The sequence below is a fragment of the Rattus norvegicus genome, chromosome 5 (assembly GCF_036323735.1).
Source record: "Rattus norvegicus strain BN/NHsdMcwi chromosome 5, GRCr8, whole genome shotgun sequence".
In the NCBI taxonomy this organism is placed as follows: Eukaryota; Metazoa; Chordata; class Mammalia; order Rodentia; family Muridae; genus Rattus; species Rattus norvegicus.
Genome location: NC_086023.1, coordinates 7796828 through 7820417, shown reverse-complemented (window position 1 = coordinate 7820417; position 23590 = coordinate 7796828). Strand labels below are relative to the sequence as shown.

Genomic DNA, 23590 nt, shown 5'->3' with positions numbered 1-23590 from the left:
CCAACATGACACACTATAAACGCTACTCTCAGATTTTGATATGTATGAATATGGAAGATGTTCGGAAGCCACCCCAGAACTGCCGCAGGGTACAGGCCTGCAGCACACATGAACACCCCTGCAATGCTATCATGTTGATTGATTCTCAGTCTCTGATTGTGAGAGATTACATCAGGGGAGGGGGCCAGATACGGGTGTAGTCTTATTCTTTAAAATATTCTTTTAAAAATAGAAACAAAACCCTAGAAATCTTGTAGAATAGTACTTAGTTATTAATACTTTTTTTTTTTTGAGGTCTTTAATCTCAACTTCATCCTCCTGCTTCAGCCTCCCGGGTACTGGGATAATAGGCATATGCTGCCCCAGCCAGCAACAAATACCTTTTTAATATATTAATTCCAATATACTGAGGGTTGTCAATGTCCTACGAAATCCACTACAGTAGAAATATGTACAGTATCTTAGTTTATAAAGCGGTTATAGTGCCACTGCCAGTATGCAGTCCCATTTTTCTGTTTATTGTTTACCTTGCCATGCATGAGAAACAACCTGTGCTTCCTCGGGCTGCAATGTGCTCACTGAATGGCCCCGAAAAGTCACTCAGTGCTGGAGAGCAATCAGAAATGTAGACACTGGATACACTGGAGATCCATTTAAATTACATAGTAATAAGGTAAAGATTGATGGGGCAGGAGAGACGGCTCAGCAGTTAAGTGCTTTTGCTGCTCTTGCAGAAGACTTGGGTTGGATTCCCAGAACCCACATGGCAGCTCACAACTTTTATAGCTCCAGTTCCCAGGATCTAATAACTTCTTTGAGCCTCCCTGGGCACTAGGCATACATGTTGTCAGACACATGTGTAGGCAAAATATACCCACACACAACACAGAACAAAACAATAAAAACAAAAACAAGAATTAATAACTGACCATGGCAAATGTTAAGAGAAACAGCTTTGCAGAATTTAGTTTCTCCATACCATAATCACTTGTTATTTGTGCAAGACTGAATTTAGACATACACATTCTAATCTTACAGACAAAACAGGGGCATACAGCAGCCAGCAGTAGTAGACGTACCCAACAGCAGACTCCAACCTGAGTTCCCCAGGCCTAGCAGCTGATTACAGGCAATGTTTTAAATGAGTTTTATTACCCTGTACACATGCACGTACAGAACACCACATAGTACTTGCTGGATGGCTTCATATCTACTATGTAGCCTAGGACAGCACAGAACTCTATACTTTGCCTCAGTCTCCCCAGTGCTGACAACTATAGTCCTAATCCTTTCAACAACTATATTCTTAAAATTTTAAGGTCAATTATTTGTTATAAAATTACTAAATTTAATATAGCACAGAAGCCCAAGTTCTAGTCTAGGACAAGGAAAATTTAAAAGATGGCACGCTGTGTTTGGTGTGGTGTCAAACACCTGATCCTAGCAAGCAGGAGGCTGAGGCAGGAAGCTCTGGAATTGGAGGCCTCCCCATCCCATATAGACTCTCTTGATAAGACTCTCAAAATACAACAGCAACAAAAATGATAGCATTCTGCCCCCAAGGAGTTTATAACTAAATTACATGTGGCATCATAAGTCAAGTGCAAAGCTTGGAGGGTCAACAACAGAAGAGATCTGAACCAGCAAGAGAATGGGAAGCTTGTTGTGAACAGAGGTGGCCACTGTGACTGTGCTAGGTGACGGCAGGACAGCCATGTCCAAACAGAACAAAGGAAGCAACTAGGAAGCCAAGGGGAAACTAGGTTGTTTGGTCAAAGACAATAACTGTGTAGGAGCAATGGAAATGGTAGATGGCATCTGGGGACTAGGGCTCCAAACTATGGCTTTCAGTAGAATCTTGATGGGGGCGAGCCAAAGTAGCAGGGGCCAGACAACTTTCTGTAAGTCAGTCACCCACACTGAGCCAACAATGCACACCCTTCCTGCAGACCTGTGTGCTCAAAGAGGATGAGAACCACAGTTCCTTACTGATTTGTCTCTGGGGCCTGACATAGCAAAAACACATATGAAAAAAATAGCTAAATGGACTCATTAATGGTAAATAGGAAAATTAAAACTTTGCTATTAGTATAGTTATGTGACAAGCAGGTACCTGTGTGATATGTTGCAAATACATGATCACTCAAATAAGCCAATGCAACCCTTCCTTCCTTTATTACTCAACATATCATGTCGTTAGAGAACTGTTAACAAACCACATGCCAGGAGCTGATGTCACAAACTTGAAGAGTAGTAGAGATTGCTTTGCATATTATCAACTATTTACATAAAAGCAAAAGCCATTTCATCAACATGACATCTAGTTTTAGAAAATTATTTTTTTAAAAATCTGTCATTTGTATCTGCTTCAAAAGATTTGTCTTGGGCTGGGGTGTATATTGATGGCAGAGCAGGTATGGGCTTAATGCATATGAAGCCACAGGTTCAAACTTGGACACTGTAACCAACCAAGAAACAAAGCAAAACAAAACAAAACAAAACAAAAAACTGAAAAGGATATCTGAATGCAGAAATAAATACAAGGAACTCTAGAAATGGCCACAGACAGCTCTATCTGAAACTTCCCATTGCCCCTTTCTTGTTTGATATTGTGGTAATGACAATAGGCTCTTGTCTCCCTCCCAAGAACACCTAGGCTTCCTTGGAAATAAGGAAGAGAGTGAGGTGCATCTGGTGCATTTTCTATCTGAGGAGATCTCAGCATCCTCCACAACGAGAGACTGATGGTGACGTCTTTCTCTCTTTTCACTGTAACATTTTGAAGTGTCTTATTTGATAAACAAGAGTGAAGAAGGAGTTCTTGTTTATTTGCTCATTGCCTCAGCCTTGCCTGATCCTGGATGCTTCTTGTAACTGCCCATATAAGGCATTCTGGCACATCTTAAATACTGTACACATAGCTGTACAAGGCAATACCAGGCATTCTTAGTGATCCTAGAAAAAGAATTAGTTTGCCATTGGTTAACATTTGATAATGCAAATAAGTAAAATAAATCCTGAAATTTGGGATCCAAAAAGCAGGAATTAAAGTTCTCTTTAAAAGTAAGATATTAAATTTCAATCGATATAAAGTATAACACAAAAAAGCAGAAAAATCAGTGTTTTATAATAAATCATAGTCCATATTAACTGATTATGATGAAATATTTCAGAGAAATCAGTGATCTTAAATATAATCGTTCTTACATAATTTGTCTAGAAAATAGAAGAAAAATTTATGGCAAAATATTTAACCCAAGCCAACCAATTTTAGCTTCTCAGCAAACTGGTTGTACTCAATAAATATGTGACTGAGTACAAATTTTACCACAAACATTTTTTACAAGTCTGTAACACGGAATAATCATAGTCTCTGATAGACTAAAGTTTTAAATTACTTTGATTTACAAATATCATTTCAAATTTCAAATAAAATTATAGGCCTCAAATTAAAAAATCGGTTTTAATATGTCTCTATCTTTAAAGTCCTTTTGACCATATATCTAGTTGCAAATGTTCAAAAGCAAAAATGGACTCAGGTTTCCTGTTTAGAAAACTACACTCGTCATAATGTGGCCTTTGATCATATGGGTCTCAAGGAAATAAAGTTGTAATAAAGGAAATAAAGTAATAATAAATTGCTCCACAGCAAAGGTAGAATAACCATCCAATTAAGCCATAATTTTAAAAATCACCTTGAGGTTAAACTGAGAAGAAATACGAGGAAAGGCCAATTAAAGACCAGTCTTCTCGACTTGGGGCCCCCTTGGCAGCCATGAAAGACTGAGTTACCTAAAGTCTTTCACGATTTCATTTGTGGGCTGCTTTTAATAATACCTCATCCCTCAGCAGAGGAAATAAGGGGTCTTTAAAAGAAGAAGGGAAGAAAAACTATACCAGGCTATCAAAATCTTTTCTAAGAAAAATAAACTAATCAAGATTGATCTCCTGGGGCTCTCAGAAGTTCACCAATTCCAAATGTTCACGTACATTCCAAAAGGGAAGAAAGCAACCAGGCTTCCGTAGGACCCAGTCCTAATCTTTCATCCTGATGTGCACAGGAGCTAGAGACAGTAATGTTCTGTAAACATACACCTAACTATTATTTAAAATGGATGCTAACTTATTCTTTCTTTAAGAAAAAAAATCTAAGTTTGTCTTTCTCAGGTATTAAGAATTCTGGGTCGATTTTATCCATCAACACTCCAGTGATTTATAGAACAGCTTTTAAGGAAGGACAAGATATATTACTCTTAGCAATATTTTCCATAGAAGAAGGAAGTGATTAAATTTATTTTAAATTTATTATTTTAAAAAAATTATTATTTTAAAAAACCCAACAATGTAATTATCAAGCCCACAAAACAAAGAGGACATTTCCTCTCTTTTAAACATACCGGCCAGTGACTCCTAAGATCTTTGATATTATTATTGAGAAAATGAAACATATCAGAATACACTAGTTGTACAACTTACTCTCGTTTTAAAGTGCTCTTCCTGCTTCTTCTAAATTGCACCCCAAAACACAGTGTACTATAAAAGCCACACAAGCGCAAGACTAATAGTTAAGTCCAGGTGAAAGATGCCTTCAAATGGAACCACCACTGTCCACCGACCTCTCCTGGTTTAACCGTCTGAGTTTAACTACTTCATGATGAAGGAGACAGGGTACAAATGACCTGAGAGTTTCAGCTCATAAAGCAGGCTTAGGGAAATGAAACCTGCAAATCTGGTCACCAGCCTTAGAGTGGCCATCGTGGGCAAAGTAGTTTGGGTTTTATTGTAGTGGTACATCATGAAATCTCAATAATTTGCGTCGAAGGCACCATTTACCCTGCCAAGTGCAAGCAAGGTTATATAATGGAGGTATGGAGGTACTCGTAGCTCACGGTGCAAGACAGCGAGCTGACTGTCAGAGGGCCCAGAGCCCTGCAGTTTCACAGAGAGTTTCTGGGAAAATTAACATGTGCTCACATTAAGTAAGAAAGATTCCAGTTGTTAACAGCAGTGGGTCTATTGTTCAGGGAGAAATAAATTCATGTGATTCATTATGAAAGTGGGGGATTCTTTTTGGCATTCTGAATATAAAATCTTCTCAAAAAAGACACAGGTATTAAAAAAAAAACCCACCTACTTTTACTACTACAACCTTTGTTAATTTTCTCTGGTTCAGTTCTCTGCTCCAGTAACTTGAAAGTCATTTCCTTAAGAAAACAGCTGACAGGCCGCGTGAGTGACTGATTGTATGGTGCCCTCACTTTGTTTTTCTCAGAGGCCTGGCTCTAAGAGGGTAGATGTTAGTGTAAATGACAGCAAGGGAGCTTCGCATAAGATTTCACTTCTGTTCAAAGACAAGCTAATGTAACCTCACCGTGGTGCCATCAAATTGACAAATGGACACCGTGCAACCCTCCGCCTCCCACTGAAACCCGAGAGCCTGATTTATACAACGTTCTCCCTGTATATGGAGAAGACTTCATGCTGCTAGGCTGTATAATGGGTTGATCTGATAATTCTCTGCAAGTAATGAAATCTGATAATATGGCTGTGAAACGTATCACAAAGGACGAAGTGAGCTAATGAACTTGTAAAACTACTTAGGTCTTTTAAAACCAAGAATAAACACAGGCAGGGCCAGCCGGATGATGCTGAGATGTGGCAGTTCTCACGTTGACGGTAAATGGCTTTTCCCTCTGGACCCCAGCTCTAAGTTACATCTCCTGCTCCAACAAGCCAGTCTGTTCTCAGACCCTGCTGGCCCTCGCTGCTGCTGTCAGATTTTGCTGGGCTTTCCTTCTATACCAAAGAATTCTGTTATTTTATTAAAAGATTTCCCAGGAACCTGAGTGCTTTCCTTTTTAAAGTGGGGGAATTTAAAGAATTTTAACTATCATGCAGAGTTACCAATCTCAACTGGAGATAAAAACACATCTAGGAATGAAACATCCAGGAAACAAAAATGAAAATCAGAGCTTAAGAAAAATGAAATCTCCTGCTTTACAGCCATAGTATAACTTCTCATTCCAAGCACAGTGTTCAAAACAGCCATTTAGAAAAGGACTTCCTGGGACAGCATGCTCTTAGCCAAGGCTGATATCCACACTACCTGCTGGTTAGGAATGCTTCCAACAGACAGAAGCGGCTTTAACACATGTAAACGACCAAGGTAGGGCTCAGGCAGATAACTTACTTTGCTGTTGTCACAAATAAAAAAAAGCACGTATGAAAACACGGCATGCTGAACGGATCGGACCTCAACAGCTGCTGATGTGGTGACACCAAGAACCCCGAGGAGACATCCTGCTGAATTAACATTTTGGAAATGTTAAAGAGGAACTTCAAACAGACCTCGTTTAGCAGGCGGTCAAAGATTTCGCTCAGTGGGGATCATGTGAAGGCTAACAGAGCAGTCACTCAGCCGTGAATCAAGCTTGTCAATAGACAGGTGACTCAGGCAGGCCCAGGCCGGCCCCTCTCTCCCTCCCGTTTCTGTGTGTGGACTTCAGTTCTATCTGTGAAGGAAGGCACAGTGTAACAGGCCTGGGGAATGGTGGTTCATGAGGTTTAGGTACATGTGAAAAGTCTGCACTTTAGTTTTCTGCTACTTAAAAACAGAACAACAACAACAACAACAACAACAACACTAGCTGGGTTATATTTTAAATTTACTGATTTTCAAGTGCGGCCCGGTCCTAAGGTGGAGTCTGGAGCAGGGTCCATGAAGAAATTAGACAAGAGCACAGACCCTTCCAGAGAACAAAGGTTGGACCTCTCCAGAGCTACAGATGAGGAACCTGAGGGCAACAGCGAGTTGGGTCATTTGCCAAAGGTCACAGGGATACACAGTGTCTTTTCTTCTATTATTTTATCTTTTACAAAATCAGCATTAGGTTTCTTGTAGCAATGTGAAAGCATCCAAGAGTGGAAATCATTAAGCCAAGCTGAGCAAAATCTCTCCTTCCCCGCCCTCTCTCTCCCTCTCCCCCACCTCCCTCCCCCCCACCCTCTTTGTTTTGTTCTTTTCTATCTTTGTCTTTAGACAGGCCACAGAGAAATAGAATTAATGGAAAATTCCTTCCATCCACTACCAAAAAATTACGATGTGTGTGGAGGTCCGGGATCAAGCTTGGTTTTTAACTTTACCGTTTAAGAGTACAAAAAGAATGAAGCATCGCATTGTGACCGCCTCACTTGGCACTGTGAACCAGGCCATCCAGGCTACTATTATGTCAGAAAATTACCAGGTAGCCATCAAATTAGCCTAGTCTGCTCTCCACTGTTGAAGGACTTTTCACTTGTTTTGGACCGCCTAAGCGCAGAGTTCAGAGAGAGTTCTCAGAGACCAGCTCAGTCTCAGCAGTGCTCACTCTGGAAGCCGCATTTGCCTACCGCTCTAACAGCACAAGTACTGCAAGCTGACTAGGGGCTGACAAGTCACCTTCAGGAGAAGGCAAGATGCTGCCTACGTTAAGTACCATAACGAAAATGCTCTGTCCATGATTCAGAAGTAAAAACCAGAACGAAAAGTAAATTCGAGCCCTGTAAGCACACATGAGCTTCCCAAGGCCCAAGGCTGCCTCTCCTTTTATTCCCCCACTGATCCCTGTTTAGGAAAATTTACTTTTTAGAGATTTAAGTCTTCTTGTGGTACAAGGAAAAAGTTGATAGGAGTATATAGGACAGACTGGACTTACATATATCAAAATGAAAAATGCGTTCATCCTTTGACCTGGCGTTCCTACACAGAGAAATTAACCCTGGGGAGATAACGAGTGGAGAGAGATATACGTGACACGGATGCTCCTGACAGCTTTAGTTATGGTTCTAAGAGCTGGACATCAAAGCAGTAGAAGATAAAGGTCTACAGATCCAGTGGTGTATGCGGCTGACAAAGCCCCCGAAGCCTGACTCTCCACAGAGCCTCAGCCACACCAGCACAGGGACCGAGCAGGCCACAGGGCGGCTGTGAACAGACCCACGCATATTTAGTCACTCGGCTTCTAAGGAAATCCAACCTTGCTTGAGTAACTGAACACCTGTAGGGTTACAAATCTCAGACTTATCATCAGCTTCACACAAACCAAGGGCTACTGTAGACAGAGGTGCACAAGCCGAAAGTCTCCACAACCTGGGAGGAGCAAATGTTTTCAAAAGGGATAATTGATCATCAAACAATAAAAGGATAAATTAGATTACATCAAAATTAAAAACATCTGCTTATGTACCATAAGCAGTAAGAAAAAATAAGGAAGCCGCACATTAATTATAATTGCCATTTAAAACACATGACCAAGACTATTACCTAGGCATAACTTTATAAAAGGACAAGGAATATCACTCAGACAAAAACTGGAGTAGACTTTATAAAAAATAGATATAGATGACCAATAAACCCACATAAGCAACATCTATTACTCAGAAACAACAACTTAAACTCCCATAATACAGCACTTTTAGGTATTTACCAGAGTACCAAATTAAAAGATTGCTACCAAATGCTGCCAAGGATGTGCAGGGACGAAGCTGCCTTCCTCCTTGGTGGGAGTGTCATACAGTGTCTATGTACTGCGTAGCTCGCCAATTTACTCCTGGAGACTGACCCAAGAGAGATGAGTTCGTCTTGGAGGGCTTGTGGGAGAATATTCACAGTCTTTGTGCTCACAATGGTCAGGAAGAGGAAACAGCTCAGGTATCTTTGAAAAGAGATGGACAAGCAGACTGGGTTTATATAGCACAGCATTATATATTATGCTTCCCTCCATAGGGGTGAACCCCCAGACACTGGTAAGCAGTCGTCATTATAGCACACATCCCATACAAGCTGCTGCATGTGAACTTCTGTTACTGCTGAAACCACATGCAGTAGAAAATGTCACATCAATGGCCGCCCGCCTTTGAAGGTGGTGCCTCTGGGATTTACTGCAAAGGGAGCTGAGGGGCTGCCCGCTGTGATGCTAATCTCACTGTGACGCTATTAGGGAAAACCCGCCATTTCTCTGTAAAGGCTATTGACATTTGTATGTATTGGAATCTAATATCTGTACCACACACTTTAGGAGACAACTGAGTAGCATTTGAGTAAAGCTGAGTACTGAGGTGGGTGAAGGGGGTAGGTCTGTCTCTGGGATGGAACAGACGTTTCCCATTCAGAGGCATCTCCCTCTTCACTTCCTGCCCTGCCCCATTCTGAATATTCTGAATTTGTGATTGTAGGATGTTTATAGTAAGCATGCATACGTTTTCAAAGCAACGTTTTCCCAAACTGACATTTCACTTCTATTACTGGTAACTCTGTATAAAACACAAAACATTAAAATTATTCATCTGTCTATGGCATAAAATTAGCTAAGTTTCGCTACTTGACTGAGTGCCAAAGTTTTCCATATTTGTAAATCAAACAAAAATGCAATGGTTCTATCAAAAAATCTGAGACATAGCTCAGAGTGAGTTTTTCAGAATTACCTAGAATAGTAATAAAACCTAAGGCACTGTAACTAGATACATTAAAATTACTAAAATGTAACACATGTGACAAATAGCATTTACGTTATCATTGATAACTAATTTACATCTGTGCAGAGAAACATCACAGTTTGTAGTTGTGACGAAGTGGAGAAGGACACATAGAGCACAGACATTTGAGAGCTTTCAGGCCGTGTGTAACCAGAGCACAGCGTCAGAGTTCACTGTAGGTTCAGATTCAAATAGCCCGTGGGCTGCAGAGCTGGCTCACTGCTGCTCTTGCAGAAGACTCAGGTTCGAGTTTTAGAACCAACAGGGCAGCCCACAACCATCTATGATTTCAGTCCTACGGCATCCAACAACCTGTTCTGCTCTCCTAGGCACTGGGCATACATGTGGAACATAAATCCATGATGGCAAAACACCCATATGCATACAATCATAACATAAATGTGAAAAACACCCACATACATGCAATCATAAAGTAAATGTAAAAATGTAACTTAGGCTTTGATTCATATAAGTTCCTTGGACTAAGTAATTAAAAGACTTCATATCATTGAATCACAACAAATATAAATTAATAATCAGTAACTAATATCAATTATTGGCACCTTCAATTGGGAAAGGCCATCTTTATTAAGAGGAGACAAAGGTGGTAATTTCTAGTTGAGAAGTGTGCTGTATAAGCCACTATCACTTCGTGCCCATGACTTGGTTATTAGTAGTACCCACTAGCTATGCACACCCCTAATGACTGCAACAGGACTGTTACCTGCATCTACAAACAGGTTTCCTAAGTTGTTTTACATTGCTCTCAGAACAGAACAATGTCTCTGTCTCGTGGAGGCCAGGCTGGTTTTGAACTTGTATCATCTAGAATTCCTGATCTTCCTTCCTCTGTCTCCTAAGTACTGGGATTACAAGCATATGTGGTCACAGCTAGAGGCTCCTTAAGTTTTCAAGTATTGGTTGTACAAGCATAAACAGGTATCATTGTAATCAGTAATAACCGTGTTATACCAAACATTACAAAATGTACATGCGTGTTCTCCCTGAGCCTGCTACAACCCCTGACCACTCAGGTTTATAATAGAACGGCAAAGAACACTTGAATACTTATCATTAAAATTATATAACTGATTTTTTAAAAAAGTAAATAAAACATTTTGCTTGCTTTAACAAAATATAAAAGGTATTTTTTCAAATACCTAAAACCTGGGTCACCATACATGGTGAAGAGTCATGATACATATACACAGTGTATCCCTATAAATGCAATGCAATGTATTGATTCGTCAAAGACTAAAGAAAGACATACTGTGTTTATAAATCTGCCAAGAGGATTATGTCAGCTTCAGTTCACCTTCAGTGATCTACATTAAAGAGACATTCAGCACAGCTGTCCAGCCACACACTGTCCTGATTTTGGAGGAAAATAGGCAAATATTAGTGCTATGTTGTCACCTACAACTCATCCAGGTAATACATATTTGTGCACATGAACACATGCACATGTGTAGATATGAGCAAATATAATCAAAGGAAAAGAAGGTAACAACTTGAGGGTATCTGGGGCATGGGAGGGGTTCTAGAGAGAGTAAGGGGGAGGGAGGAAAGCTGGGTGAGGAAAATATAATTCTAATGATTTAAAACACTTTAAAATTTTTTAATAAAAGTTAAAAAAAAAAGAAATATGCCCAAAGCAAATCAGCCTGCTAACTATAAGACTGAAGTATCAAGTCTCAACCTCCAAGTTTTCCAGTGATACCATAAAATCTAAGCTTGGACCTAGTAAGGGAGTGTGACAGTTAATTATTGTGTCAACTTGGCTGGGCTGTGGTGGCTAGCCTGCTCCGCCTCTGGATATTCCTGTGAGAGTGTTTTGTAGCTGTGATTAGCATTTCTGTTTAGTCCAGCTTCCATAAATGTAGGGGCTTCCTCACAACACACGGTCTTTCAGAAGAAAAAAGTTGAGGATTCCTGGAGAGCAGGGAATTCAACCTATGGAATTAAGGAATTCTACCTATGGAATTAAGGAATTATGTATGGTATACTAAAGCTAGAGCCACCCTGAAGACTTAATCCTCAAGACCACGGCATGAACTCTGCCTGCTTCTAGACACTAGCCTATATTACAGACTTTGGGCTCATCAGAACATGTGCACCAATTGAAAATCAACCTCTCCCCTTAAACAGGTTTTTATTGATACAAATAAAGATGAGAAGGCATCAATACATGATTAACAGTGCAGCATACAGAAGTGATTGAGATACAAAAGGAACCAAAACTCCCAGGACAAGACCTTGGCTATTACTTAGCACAGAACCAGTCAAGAGAAGACAGAGCTAAAGGCAGAAGTTCATTCAAGTCGAAAGGGAGAAGCAATCCCAGCAACTGGCTGGACAGCAGGAAGCTGAAGTGGGGCCTTGTATGTGGAAGTCTGTGTAACATAGGAGACTGTGGCCAATGGTTGGGAAAAAGATCACACCATCTGCCAGTAAATAAGAAGGAGGGGTTGGGGATTTAGCTCAGTGGTAGAGCACTTGCCTAGCAAGCACAAGGCTCTGGGTTTGGTCCCCAGCTCCGACAAAAAGAAAAGAAAAAAAAAATAAGAAGGAAGAGGGGGCATGAGTTTGACAGTCGAGGAGGAGGAAATTGTACTGCAGCTCTAGGCAGAGGCAGGGACAGCAAAGTTGGCATGAAGGGAAAGAGCCACTGAAGAAGGTAAAGGGAGATTTCTGGGAAACCAAATCCCAGCAGTAAAAATATTTTCCCAGGAGATGAGCTTTGAGCACAGGGCAGAGGATAGCTTCAGCTAGAAAGAAAACACCTTCATCTGGACAGAAAAAGACTTTAAAGCTGTGTGCAAGCAGAGCTCCTTGTCTTCACCTTAGCAACGCGACATTTTCCTCAGGGAATTCAGAGGGAGCCAACACTGACTCTCGTTATACTGTGTACCTCTCTCTCTCCTCTCTCTCTCCTCTCTGTCCTCTCTCTCTCTCTCTCTCTCTCTCTCTCTCTCTCACCTTGTGTGTGTTAAAAAATGAAATTAAAGAAAAAAATCGTGATCTCCATTCTCTGTCAGCCCCACTGCTCAGGTAGTATGAAGGATGTTTAACTGCTAACTGAAACATTTTAGCTATTTCCATTTCTATGGTCAAAATTCATAGTAGAAAATAGTGTATAATAGAAAATCTTTAGGAAAATATGCTTATTTCTGCTAGAAATAAGAATATATTTTATAGCCATCTATTTTTTAAAAGTTGCATAAAATTTTAAACAGCAGCACTGAACTGAGGGGTTTTTTGGGGGGAGGGATGTTCTCATTTTGTTTTGGTTTTCTTTTGTGTTTGTTAGATTAAGGGTTCCCTGTGTAGACCTGGCTATCCTGAAACTCCATCCATCTGTAGATCAAGCTGGTTTTGAACTCACAGAGATTCGCCTGCCTCTGCCTCCCAAGGGCTGGGATTAAAGGCATATGCCATCCCTGCCTGGCTAAAATGAGGTTTCCAATACATAGTCTGCTTATGTTTTCAACTTTGGCAACAGCAGAGCAGTATTACACTATATGGATGCTAAAAGGTAGCACATTATAATTGTAGTTCTTTCAAATGTTTCTAACTGAACTTGAGATCAACCTTGAGATTAGTCTGTAAGTTTCTTTTGTTTTCTTACCTGTGACTATTTTAGCAATGGTAAAAACACTATGTGATTTTCCCATAACTTTTGAAGTAATTTACACAATTTTCTCCCATTCTAATAACAAGGAGATGAGCGGGTGGGAAGGGAATCTTTAGGTTCCAATGAAGCATTAACTAAACCAACAGGACAACTTTACTCAGTCCACAACTGTGTTATTGTAACAGCAATCTTCAACAGCAAAACAAGGGGTCCCAGTATGCTTGGACTTTAAAACATAAATAACCAATTTACTGCACCACTAATGACACACAATAGCTGTCTTTGCAGGACCCTCAGGACCCTCAGGCAGATGTCATCTGCCATATACTTCAAAGGAACAAATTGGGTAATAAGGAAATGCTTCTTTTGTGCACACTTTCCTTCTTAAAAATCGCCAAAAGTTTCTTAGTGAGATAGATACTAAATAAGAGTCCTGAATCCTCATTAAAGTTTTATTTACTAAAACAAAGAACACAGTATTCTAGGTATCCAAATTACATCTTAAGTAATATTATGCTTTTAAATGAAAATACCAAGAAAACGACTATTAGTAGCAAAGTATGGTCTATTTCAGAATTGTGTGTTTATACTCAATGTCTTAAGATTTTAAAATAGATTGCATTTGATCATGCCTCATGCTCCTCGTGCCCTCCAGATGCCTTACAGACAGACAGGACTCTCTGTACATCTTCCATGGCATGTGTAAACCAAATAATTCGTGAACTCCAAACTTTAAAGGTAAAAGCTTAGGCCCGCCCTCCCAGAACAGTGTACAGAGAAGTTCCGTGTTCCTTAAGGGAGAATTGTAGACTTCTCTTTGCCTTTATTTGACTATCACCAAACTCACAAGTTTTAGTTTTCCTTAGAGGTGGGGGCGGGGCATACAAATAAGTATTTCTGAAAGTCTATTTAATGAGATTATTGTTCCTCGACCAAGACCATGTATTATTACTGTTTGGTCCACAAATGTTACCAGAAATATAAATGTAAATTAAGATATGTTCAGTTACTTGTTGTTTGTCTCTAGGATTAACTAATGCTGGGAAAGCACCTATTATCCCACAAAGGAACCAGAAGGATGCTTCTTTTTCTGCTGGCTACTGATGGGGGTGTCCAAAAGGAAGACTCTGGAGACCAGCCTTGGGTCTTCGCCAGTGATGTTCAGAGATAAGTTAAATTCTCTAACTTGTAAATATTTCTCTTCAAATTGGAAACTTTGTGGCTAGCGATTCAGAGGCAGAATGCTGTGTGTAAGATCAAACATTGTAAAGAGAAGAAAATTTGTAACGCAAATGAACTGTCTTGGCCTGTGACAAACAGGCTTCAGATCCATATACACACATATCGTCACAGTGCCATAAACTCAAAAGGCATTTAATAAGAAGTTATTGCATGAATTAAACTTTGTGTTATCTTTTACTCTGGATTTCTCTTATTTGAATAGTTACTGAAACAGGAGAATAACCTGCTACTGTGTAATCTCAAAGGAAACAACAGCAGAGATGACTAATCTCCCAGTTAGCAGGAAGAGCTGCAACAACACAGTTTGAGGTGCTAAGCAACTACCTTGAAGGAGAAGCTTAACTGCAAGCAGACACAGGCACGCAGTGAAATTTGCCAGATGCCTCACTTAGCATAGAATACCACGACAGGCACCTGAAGGTGCTTTATAGCAGCTTTGCTGAATATATGCTATTACTCTATTGAAGTGATCAAAGTTTAACTCCTTCAAGGCAGTGAGCCAAGGCTCACTTCCTGGGTAACACAGAAGCCTCTGTTGAGAGTTCTGCCATCTACATAAATGGAGGAGTCTAGAGTGAAAAAAAATTAATGAGACAGGGCTTCTTTTCATAAAACTAACCTAAATGATGGGTAACAATTTTAAAGTTACTTAATCAAGGAACAAACAAACATACTGCCTCTTGTTTGAAAAGCAACGAGTATCCCTAAATTTTTTCTCTTGAACACAGGCACATTGAATTACTAGCAATTGAATGATGTATAACGACTAGCTGCCTTTTTAAATTAAAATGTTAAGCTGAAACTATTCAAGCATTGAGCCTGTAGAAACTGTGTGCTGGCTGGACTTGAGTCCGCACCCTCAAGCTTGAAGTGTTCAGGGGAGTTGTTGCTATCTCAGCAACACAGTTTGCATCAGAACAAAAGCATAGCTTGCTGCCCTTCAGAGACAGCCAGAAACAAAAGAACAATGCAGAGGACATATACAGAGAAAGGACAGGAAAAGGCTAGTGGTGCTAACATGAAAAGAAGAGCATTGTTTGTCGGCCCCTACAGCCTCTGCCTCGTATATTTCCAAAGCTCCAATTTGTTACAGGCTGTTTCTTTTTGAAAGCATATTTTCAGACCCTCCAGAAACTTTTTATATTCATAAAAGCCCAGGTGGGAGGCAGCTGACAGAACTAGATTAGAAATAACTTCTGAGAGCCACTCTGTGTGAGTTAAAGCAGGGTCTTCCATAACACCTACGGACCTTGGGACAAAAGTGAGGATGATGTCAGTAGTTTTCTCTTCAGCATTCCCTGTAAAACAATGCTTAGTAGCAAAGCAAAGTATGATGTTTTAGGATTGTGTGCGTTCATTTGATGGCTTAGAAATTGGTTGTAGTGGTTTGTGTTTTCACATCCCTGTGGACTCCTGATGGCCTCCTGGTGAAGCAGACTTCCCCGCATGTTCACGCATGTGAATCAAGGGCTGCCAGGGCTCTGCAGTCATCCTTTTCCTTCCTGCACATTACAGAAGCCAGGGACAGGCAGCATGGTTGCCTTAGTCCCAGTGGCTAGCTAGCATTTGCCTTTTACAAAGTGGTGGCAGTAAAGATTGCTGTGACCTCACAGGGTGAAAGCCGGGTTGCCTCTGTCTCTCCCGAAGCTTACTTTTGCCACCTAGTGGGGGAGGCCTTTTCAGGGTCAGGTTTTGTGTTCTGTGTGAGATTGAGTTCAGATAAGAAAATGATTAAAGACTTTCTCCTTTTTTATAATACCTTAAGTGATTTCTCTAAAGTGCCCTGTCCTGTGTCTACTGAAAAAACGAAACAAAACAAAAACTACAACGAATAGCTTAGAAAATTCAGGGTAATTTTTTGTTGTGGTTGTTACTTGTAACTTTCAAGGAAAAATGGTCCTTTCCTTGTTTCTATTCTCAATTTCCTTAGCTAGTATGCCTTACAGGCTGACGGTCTAGCTTACTCATTTCTAATTCTGAAGGGAGAAGTCCAAGTCTACACCATTATCTGTAGTTTCTCTCCCTAGATCTCATGACAAATTTCCAGTTACCCACATTTCATGTGACAGAAATCAATGTCAGCATTCGAAATAAACCAAGTGGCCATGTCACCCCATACCAGTATGCCAGCCAAGTCAGAGAGAGAGTGGAGCTTGAGTCTAAAATGCAAGGGTGATTTTATTTTGATTAAATATGCAAAAACTAATGGAACAAGGAATGGGCAGTGCAGGAGTCAATGGCCTAGAACTGGGTAGAGTAGTAACCGCAGGAACTGAAGTCAGGACCTGAGGCAGACCAGGCAAGGCCAGTAGAACTAGCAAGGGGAGGTGAGTGAGGGACCCAGGGATGAGGTTATGCCTCAGCTGAGAGGCCCAAGGGGACCTCCTTGCGGCAAACCCATGGTGATGTCTGCTCTTTCCTTTAACATTTGTCTGCTGGGAGGTTCTTAATGTATGTTAGACAAATAAATAAATGACTGCTCATCGGCACCGGGTCATGAGGGCTTCACAGTGGAGGCTGACGCTGCCATCTTTAAACAGCCTTGTGTGGTTGTTATATGTGATACAGCCTCTCTCTGCACAGTTCTACTAAGGCTGCACAACTACCACACTCTACTCTGAGGACACCTCAGTCATTGTGAAAGTCTCCTCTAGGCCTAGTCCTAGCCCAAGGCAGTTACGATCTGGATAATTTTAGGTCTTACATTTAAATCTACTACCTATTTTGAGGGTTTTTTTTGCACATGGTATTAGGCAATGGACTAAATTCCTAATTTTCAAATGGGTACTAGATTTTTCTAGTGCGGTTTATCAGAACTTCTGTGCCCACTGAGTTACCAGAAGGTTGCTTTCGGACTCTCAGTTCTATCCCACCTGACATAGGCGTCAACTAGACTGCTGGAGTTCTGGAACATTTGAAATGGAATACTATAACTCTTCCAACTTTATTCTTCTTCAGAAGGGTTTTAACCTTCGCTGAGCCCTTTACATTTCTATAAATTCCAGGATCAGCTTGACAGCCTGTACCCAATAAAGCCATCTAGGATTTTGTAGGGTTTGTACTAAATGTGTAAATGTGGGGAAATGTGCCAGCCGAAGAGTAAGAAATGTTCTAATCTATGGCTCTCAAAGCCTGCCGTTTACTTAGAGATCTAACCCCACCCAGCCATGGCTTTCTTTCCCACAGACAGCCTGTGCCTCCTTGTTGATTCCCATGTGCTGCTGTGTGCTTTTGAGGCTTACATATCCGTGTGTGGGCTTCATCATGGCTGTGAGATCACAGGCCTCACTACCAAATATGAGTGTCTTCCTAATGCAGGATCCTGTCAACTGCTCGCAAGAGAGGTCTGTCCCTACTTTTCTAAGTCACGAGCTTTTACTTCTCTCCTTCCTCATGCTCTCTATCTCTGCCATACCACATTGGCGATAGTCATAAAGGTGATGTTATAGAGTAAGTCCTACTTTGTGCTCACTGCTAGGAGGGAAACCCTGTTTGCCCCAGGAAGACAACACTACTCAGGGGTTTTGTTCTTTATCCAGTTAAAGGAATTCTTCCATATTTTGAGATATGCAGTTCTTTAGAAATAAACAATGTTTAGTTATTAATAAGAAATGAATGTTAAGCTCAGCCCGTGTTTCTCGAGGGGTTAACCTCCTGTATAGGCACAGTGGTTGATTTCCTGATGTTAACCCAACCTGGACAAGGGCGTTTAATGGTTCTCAGGTCTCTCAATTCTGCACTACTTGTTTGGAGACAGGGTTTTTGGTATGTACCCCAAGCAGACCTTAGGTGGCCATCCCCCTGCCTCTTCCTGCTGAGTGCTGCGACTGCGGGTGGACACAGAGCCTGCTTGGGCTCTGCTTGCTTTTCATGCCCCTCTCTGTGCTGCCCACTGGTGCTTTCTTCTCCCATCTTCAGCCTGGTACTCACTGTCGTGAATTTTTATTTCAGTTTTTATACTTTTTAACTCTAGATTTTTTTTGTCCTAGATTTAATACTCTAGATAAGTTCTCTGTATTGAGATTCTCTGTTTATTGAGTCATTAGTGTGAGCTACATTTTAATTCTTACAACATGACTTCCTTTAATTCCTAGAGCATGTTTACTGTAACTGCTTTGAAGTCCTTGCCTGCTAAGACCAACATCTGGGCCTACTCACAAACGTTTCCACTGACAGGAGGGGTCAGATGTCCTGTTCTATCACCTTCCACTTACTGCTTTGGGGCTGGGCATCTCACTGACCCTGGAGGTGGGGATGGATCTCGTAATCCCCAGAGATCCTCTTGTCTCTGGCCCTTACCTCTACCCATCTTGCTGGAGCTACAGGCAGGCATGGGTGTGCATGGCTTTCTAGAAGGGTACTGGGGACATGGGCAGCAAATGTTCTTATCCACTGAGCATCTCACTGGCTGAGTCAGTCCCCCCCTCTCACTATGTGTATATTATATATAATAATATACTTTGGCTTTATATATTAACATACAAGATAGATATATTTTACTGAAAATTTAATATAATATGGAGTACAAATCTGTCTTTTAATGCTGTCCTCCAGGCTGCTGTTCCTGCTACAGTTAGGATGTTCACTGATTTTCTTATGCTAAATCTTCCAGAACTATTTTCTCCACAGTACAAGGCTGCTTGGATCTCGACTTAGTCACCAGGATCGACCTGTTTACAAGGCTAAAGAAAGCAAAGGACTGATTACTGCCCGAGCTTCGACACCTAAGCCAGAGAGGGTTTCATGCTCTGCCAACAATCTGGGCTCCACTTGGGGACCACATTAAGTCGTCTTCAGCTCTTCCCTGGCACCGACTTTCCCTGTCTTCTCTACATTTGTACAGCACTTCCCAGTCACCAGGTCTGCAACTAGCTTGAGCCTTCTCTGCTCGTCCCTGCATGAATACGAAGCCATTTGGTCAACTGGGAGTATGCAGAAAGTTTACAAGGTCCCTGGCACTACGCCACTTCTCGAATCTCCCCGATAAATCATCAGCCAGGTTATTGGTCCCAACCCACACTGAAAACGCAGACCCTCTTGGCCATTAGAGTGCCGACCACTAAAGTGCCAGTGCCTGTGAGGGACTTCACATTCACTTCTTCAGAGAAACTGGTTTTCACAGCTTTTCTCCAGGCTGGCAAAGCACTGTGCCCAGTCTGGAGGCAGAACATCACCAGTCTGCAATGCCGCAGAATCGACCTTTCTTACCCAAAGGACACTTGCACTGAGGAGATGCTCCACCACTTGCTAAGTGCCTTTTCTACTATTTTCAATGGTCTTAATAGTGCTTTTTGACAACTTTGTTCAGTTATTGCTTTTTTATATTTTTAAAGTTTACTTTATTCTTTTTTCTTTTATTGTCCTGTTGCTTTCTTGAAAGATCTGCCCAGATCTCTTCCCTTTTGGGGCTTTAAAGCCCATTCAAGTTATTTTCCATCCTCTCAGACTTAATGGCTCACAAGAGCCCTCCAGCGCTTTCTCCCACGTTGCTCTGGGAAATTCCCTCCCAGCTCTCCTTCTTCTCAGTCACGCCCACCAACGAAACCAGCACCTTCCTTCCCTGTGTGTCTGCCAGTCCAGCCTGAACTATGGCCACCATCTTAGCATATCCCTTGTTCCTAGATTAAGACTGCTTGCCCTAAAGAATAAAATGTCCGCAGTTCAGTCCTGCATTCATTTCTACATTCAGCTGCCGTGATCTCAAACGTCACGTGACCTGGGAGCTCCCATCAAACACGGTCTCTGACCCCTTCATGGTTTTGTTTGTGCTAATTTCCGTACTTCTATCACTCTTATTTTTTTTAAAAAAGATTTATTTATTTTATGTATATAAGTAGCTGTCTTCAGACACACCAGAAGAGGGCATCAGATCCCATTACAGATGGTTGTGAGCCACCATGTGGTTGCTGGGATTTGAACGTAGGACCTCTGGAAGAGCAGTCAGTGCCCTTAACCACCTCTCCATTCCTCTACCTTCTCTTATATTGTTCCTACACATGGATTTTCATACTTCTTCCAATAGCTGGTCTGTCAATTCCTACAAGAAGCTTTATTAAATGGGTGACTTCTCCCCTAACCACAGTGTAATCTATAGCCCTCTAACACTTACGTCTTTACAGTTTGTGAGTTGCTTTGAAGTTAGTCCCAGTGATTTTCTGTATGTACTTTGCTGTTTTTCCATGTTTTTCTTTTTAGAGACTTTTCAGAGTAATTTTAGGTTCATAGGAAAATTGAGCAAGGTTCCCACATAACACATATTTAACTTTATAATTAGTTTGGGAGCTTTCTTTTTCGAGAAATTGGAAATATTTCATAGACTTTAGAATAGTAATGTATACACAGCTGGGGCCTGAAGACTCACAATTGCTAAGTGAACAAAGAAAAACATCATCAAAGTCACTTTGGAGCTTCTTCCCATGAGATTTAACTCTTGCATTTACCATTGAAATCATGATTGATCTTACAAGTAATTAGCATGGCATTAAAAAAAATCAACCAATGGATATTAAGGGCTGGACAGCTGGCTCACTGGTTAAGAGCACTGGCTGCTCTTCCAGAGGTCCTGTGTTCAGTTCCCAGCAACCACATGGTGGCTCACAACCATCTGTACTGGGATCCGATGTCCTCTTCTGGTGTGTCTGAAGACAGCGACAGTGTGCTCACATATATGAAATAAATAAACCTTAAAAAAAAAAAACCTGGATACAATTCTGAAAACTGCTGGGCCAACTCATGACCCAATAGTTCCTTGACAGTTTGAGGTCCAAGAGGTTCAGGACATGATGGCAATGAGGGGAAACTAAGGCAGCAGCTATCTGCTCAGGGGTGGGAGCACTGAGGTATCTAGAAATCAAAGTATTATCTCGGTCAGCAAAGAAACTACTGGTGTTCTCAGGACTTTATAACAGGTGGAGAATGTAGCACCTATCAAATAAACTGTCAGTCTGAAAGGTTTGGAGGAGAGATATGGGAATGATCTCTGAAATGTCCGGCATAGACAAACAGCAAAGGGTCAAAGGCAAATGGCATATGAGGAGTATAAGATCAGGTGAGCCAAACCAACAAGGGCTGGCCCTCGAGATGTGACTGAGGTCCAGGTAGGGTACTGCCCAAAGACATAGGATGTAAATTATAGGCTAGATTCCCATCAAAGCATCTCTAGGAGGCAAATCCACCAAGAAATGCACATGTAGTGCCAGACAACCTCCTCCTCCCCATTTGGTGGGCAGTGATCCACAAAAGGGCAGTCTTTTCAGAAGAAAGCAAGCTTGTTAGTTAGCAGGTTAGGCTTTTAGGTTAGGAAAGTTGGGACTGGAGAGATGGCTCAGTGGTTAAGAGCCTGGATGCTCTTCCAGAGGTCCTGAGTTCAATTCCCAGCAACCACATGGTGGCTCACAACCATCTGTAATATAAGCTGGTGTTCTCATCTGGCCTGCAGGCATACATGCAGGCAGAACAGTGTATACATAATAAATAAATAAATCAGGGGTTGGGGATTTAGCTCAGTGGTAGAGTGCTTGCCTAGGAAACGCAAGGCCCTGGGTTCGGTCCCCAGCTCCGAAAAAAAAGAACCTAAATAAATAAATAAATAAATAAATAAATAAATAAATCTCTAAAAAAAATAAAAAGAAAGTTGAGGGTGAGTCCACAGTACCTCATGAGTGCTAAGCACATACTATTCCACTGAACATAACTGCCACCATTTGATCTCATTTTGGTAGAGATTACCAAACAGTAGTGGTATCACCTAGGTTTGCTGGTAGCATATTCTTGTCATATTTATGAAGAATAATAGAAGGCATCTTTCATTGTTATCTTGTGCTTGTAATTTAATTTACCTGTGTTAAATATTTGGGGACTTAAAGTGGTATGTAATTCTTTCCATCAGAGGACACCAAAGAAATTTCCACAAACTAAAGACTATTTTAAAATCTGTGATCTGACAAGGTAATGCAGCACACAAAGAGAGCCAGTCAAATAGCATTCAGCCATGAAGGGCAGTGCTCAGATCCTGAAATACAAGCAATAGATAAAAACGAGGTTTGTTAAAAAAGAATTCGGACAGGGGACAAAGAGGCGTGACTTAATTAGGTGTACTGCAAAGGGAGAGGAGGTTTCTGGTATTCAACTTTCAAACAGCAGAATAAACCCTGCACACCATCATAATCCAAATTTACCAGAAAGCAAGACTCTTTAGGTTGTAAACGTGGCCTCCAGTGAGCGGTAATGCTCTCAAATCTGTGGCCAAGGAACTATATTCCACTGACGGTCTCTATGTAGGCAACAGTTCTCCACTATAACTTTCACATCCATTTAGCCAATTACACATATATGGTATTTACTGGTTTAATAATGTACCAGTATGAACTGTTAAGAAAGGTTTTTAAAAACCTTCAAATAACATCTAACATGCAGACATAAATATGGAAGGCTTACGAACCCTAAGTGCTTCCTTAGGCTTTTAATTTAGAGGAGACATTAATAATTAGAATACTTAACTAGAAATTAAGGAATCACAGGTGCGGGGTATGGGTGCAGCTCCAAAATTGGCAGAACATATTAGAAAACATATTAGAGAGCGCAGGAGACTTGCGCTGCTATGAAACTGAGTGTGAGTTATCGTCATAGACATAAGCTATGGGCAATGCGATGCCACAGCTCCCAGTGCCGCATGTGACCGATCCACACTCAGTCCTTTGAATAGTGTAGTTGAGGAAAATACGTTTTTACACGTAAACTTTTATCCATTTTGCTGATAAAAAATGGTGTTTGTTTTGTTTCTCATCCCCAGGAGGGGGCTGGTGGTGGTGGGAGGAGAGAGCAGTGAGTAGGTTCATGGATTTTGACCACAGTCCCAAATAATTTTACAGCTCAGTTATAAGTCACCGTGTACACCATGCTGCTGGACGTGTGCAGCCCCTTAGAGATGTGGAAACTACAAGTCAGTTACAGACTGCAGAACATTCACTCTTCACACCACTCTTCCTATAGCTCACTGCTGGTTCTAGAAACTGCTTATACATCGGAAATGAAAGGTCACTGTAGAAACAACTGAATGTCCCGCATTACTTAAAAACAAAAACGTCCAGCTAGGAAGCAGTTCTAAATGGGATTTCAGCAAGAGATACAAGTAACCTTTGCTACAGGAAACTTTCTTTCATTGCTCTGATGAATACTGATGAAGATAGACTTGTTTATTGT

At 41.1% G+C, this 23590-nt stretch overlaps 1 protein-coding gene and 1 long non-coding RNA gene across 8 annotated transcripts in view; one reads left to right on the top strand and one right to left on the bottom strand.

Annotated features, from left to right (window-relative positions):
* LOC102555040 (uncharacterized) overlaps nt 1-21998 on the top strand; it is a 133966-nt gene extending 111968 nt beyond the window's left edge. For both annotated transcript variants that reach the window (XR_010066468.1, XR_001837862.3), the window contains one exon: nt 14175-21998. This is a non-coding gene — a long non-coding RNA (uncharacterized LOC102555040). The remainder of the gene's footprint in view (nt 1-14174) is intronic.
* Stau2 (staufen double-stranded RNA binding protein 2) overlaps nt 1-23590 on the bottom strand; it is a 244679-nt gene that overhangs the window by 47789 nt on the left and 173300 nt on the right. The window lies entirely within an intron of this gene.